At 49.5% G+C, this 3,586-nt stretch overlaps 1 pseudogene; it reads right to left on the reverse strand.

Moving 5' to 3' along the window:
- Positions 1 to 592: 592 nt before the first annotated feature.
- LOC143975707 (proteinase-activated receptor 1 pseudogene) lies at positions 593 to 1,967 on the reverse strand (annotated as a pseudogene).
- Between the last annotated feature and the right edge of the window lie 1,619 nt (positions 1,968 to 3,586).

The following is a 3,586-nucleotide window of genomic DNA, read 5'->3' on the forward strand; positions in this document are numbered from 1 at the left end:
TGGTTCGCCCTGTCCTGGGAGCGTTCAGTGGCTTGGGCCTGGTACAATTCCTCCTCCATGTCAGACACACGGTGTTCCAGGTCATTTAGTCTGGTGTGGTGTTCGCCTATTTGGGCCTTTAACTGTTGCATGCCTGCATTTACGGCCTTTTCCACCGATGCAGAGATCATGGGGGATAGTAGAGCAGCCACGGCCTGGGCAATGCGCTCCGTAGTTGAATCACCTGCAGGGGTTGTGGGGAGAGTGCCCTGGGATGTAGGAGCTGGAGAGGTCAGTGGGGACTGTGCAGGGCGAGGGGAGGATGGGTCACTGCTCACCTCCATGTCTGTAGGGCGCTGTGAGGAGAAGGTAGCCGAGTAGGCCGAAGCCGGGGCCTCAATTTGCGGCCGCGCCGCGGTCGCGGGCGGCGCCGCGTTCGTTCGCGCGCTGGACTTCTCCAGGTACTTGTCCATGGCTCAGGAGGCTATGAGAAGGGAGGATTGATGGTTTCCCAACCGCTCGGCTGACTTTATAAGCCGATTACAGGGTCGCGCTGCGGGAGCTGAGTGAAGGAGCAGTCACTCCATGCGGCGCCGGAACCGGAAGTCCTGAAGGTTCTAGTTACGCCAATGCTTCTGGGATAACAGGTAACATCAAAACCTTGCAAATGGAAAACATTGAACTACATGTACCAGCATGGCTGCTGATCTTTGGGAATAGAGGTGACAGATAAGCAGCAAAGCAGCAGATCTGTGGTGACGGCATTCTAACAACACGTCCCAACGACCTTCTATCAAGACGTTTCAAGGATATTCTAACAACATCCTTCTAGCAATTGAGCCTGTTATATAAAGGAACCCAACATCAGCATATACTGGAAGCGCTTAATACACTCATATAACTATTAGTAAAGCAGATACAAGTTATTTTGCTTTATAAAGGGGATCACTTTCTGGAAATGTTCGGCCTCCTCCAGTTATATAATCCAGGAAGTTTCAGAAGCTTTGTTGGACGTTCTCTACATCTGGTCCTTGTGGAGGAGGACCCGCTGATGGCCTACTGGTGGTGTCTGTCCTCTCTTACATCCCAGCAGGCTGTAGACGTGTCTCTGCCACTCCGAGGAGGCATAGTAATAGATCAGAGGATCCAGACAACAACTGACACTGCTCACACTGACACTAATGACGTAGACGATGTACAGGAAGTTACTGGCTTGGTTATAGACCTGCAGGAAATGCATGAACCAAATAACATTGGCTGGGCCAAAGCAGAGGACAAACACACACAACACAACCACAGACAGGAGGACGGCTCGGGATCTCTTCTGGGCGCCCTTCATGCTCGGTGCTCTGAGACTGCGGACGATTCCAACGTAACAGAAGGTTGTAATAATTAAAGGTAAGAAATAGAAAAGTGCCATATAAATGGGGAAAATGTAGTGAACGTAAAAACTTTCCACCAGTTCAACATCCAGAACATCATAACAAGTTGTGATCTTCATGTCGGGAAATGGTCGGGTTTGTTCTGCTATGAGAATCGGCACAGTGCTGACCATCGATATCACCCAGATGCAGCAACACGCCAGCCAGGATCTTCTTACTGTGCGCCAGGGAAGGGACTGGACCGGGTAGACCAGAGCCAGGAACCGGTCCACACTGATACTCGTCATCAGTAGGATGGATCCACGCATGTTACTGTGAAATGCGGCAGTGACTATTCGGCACATCCCTTCCCCCATCAGCCAGTTATTTCCTGAGAATCTGTACACGATGTGGAAAGGAAGAATACTGACAAAGAGAACATCAGCAGTGGCTAGGTTCAGCAGGTACACCACTGCTGGCTTCTTCACCTTCACCTTCACCAAGAACACGATGATCGCCATTATATTGAGAGGAAGAGCCACGAGGAGAACCACGGTATAGATGGAGGGCACAAGCTTCGTCACCAACCAACTGTTCATATACTTCTTATATTCGTGTAAAAACACATTGTGTAGTATGTGGACATCAATTTGTTTTGTTGAGTCCACCCAAATTTTATTACCTGAAAAAAATCAAAATATGACATCATTTACAAGAAATATTTTTCAGCATTTTTCACATTACAGCAAACAGGAGGACAGCTGGGGATTTCTCGTATGTCCCCTTAATTTTTGGTGCCCGGAGACCTGCTGATGATTCCAATGTGTAGCACCCTGGAGTTTAGGGAAGGAGCTCCTCACAAATTGACTTGCCAGGAGTAGTTATCCTGGTTGATTGTTAGAGATCTAATGATTTCTCCCTAAGTTTGGTCTTGTTGCACTTTTTTTCTTCTACCACTAGGTGGTCGGGTACTTGGTGACATTAGATATGAAAAGGGCAATGCAAGGTCAGGTTAAGAGTATATGGGTTATCTCGGCCAATGGGTAGGGGTTTTCTTGATCCTATGGCCTCCTGGGAGAGCCTATATATTTCGGTGGAGTCAGGTGATCGGGGTTCTGTGCCACCTGGACGGCTGTCTGGGTGGATGCGTATTGTATTGGCCGGGATGCTAGGCCAGAGTTTGGGCCTATCCAGGGCCCATCTGGCTGCTAGGCTGTCTGAGGGCCTATCCAGAAGCAAGAGAGCAGAGCAGGGTTGGGATTGCGGCTTGCAGTCCAACCAGAAGTGATGGTTCTGCCGGCCAGAGAACCTGTCATGGGCAGAGGTGGAGGGGAAAGTTGTTGCCACTAAGGGACCAACCACCTTATTACCAGGGACCACAGTGAGTAACTGAAGCAAGTACTGGAGCAGATAGTGAAGAATCGGGAAACTTCAGTGGGTACCAAGCCAGGGACCCAACCAACGGAGGTGACGCTTGCAGAGCAGCCTTGTGTGTCAAGCCAGGGACCCAACCAATGGAGGTGATGCTTGCAGAGCAGCCTTGTGTGTCAAGCCAGGGACTGAGCAGGCCAGTGGGGTAAAGCTTGAGAGGTATCTTGAGTGCCAAGCCAGGGACAAAGCAGAGAGGCGGGGGTGGCGCTTGAGGAAGATGCCACCGTGAAGATTGGAGGAGCTCAAGGGATTCAGTGGCAGTGAATCAGTGGGTCTAGTGAGAGACTGGGAGCTCAGTGGGCTGAAGAACTACAAGAAGTGATTGTAGTGAAAGAACTGTTAAGCTTTGTGTTAGGAACGGTTAAAGACTGTTGCCATAGGAGACAGCATTCCTGCACATAAAGATGTGGTGTCTTGCTGGATGCCTTTCCCTGTATGGTTGTCCTCCTATTTATGTCTCGGAGTCTGCCAATTGAACTTGCAACTACTTAGGATGTCCTGGCCCTAACCCTAAAAGTTTGTTAAGAGAAATAAATATCTCTTTTGCATTCAAGAAATGTCTGGCCCCCAATGACTTTAACCACTTTGCACCCACCATGCCTCACAACCCACTACATACAGAAGGATGTCAGCTATCTCTGGCCTTGGGGGTTCTCCTTGGACCGAAGGAGGCCTGGGACCTTGCTACAAATGTAAGAGGAAGGACACAGCAGATCTCTAAATATATGTTCAACTCCTTGTGGATACTAGGCAAAACAAAAGCCACAGAAGATCTCTGGGTATATTCTTCAGCTCTAGGAGGTGGGACACTAGCC

Source organism: Lithobates pipiens, unplaced genomic scaffold, assembly GCF_037356315.1.
Source record: "Lithobates pipiens isolate NorthernLeopardFrog02 unplaced genomic scaffold, aLitPip1_a1.2 Scaffold_13, whole genome shotgun sequence".
NCBI classification, from domain to species: domain Eukaryota; kingdom Metazoa; phylum Chordata; class Amphibia; order Anura; family Ranidae; genus Lithobates; species Lithobates pipiens.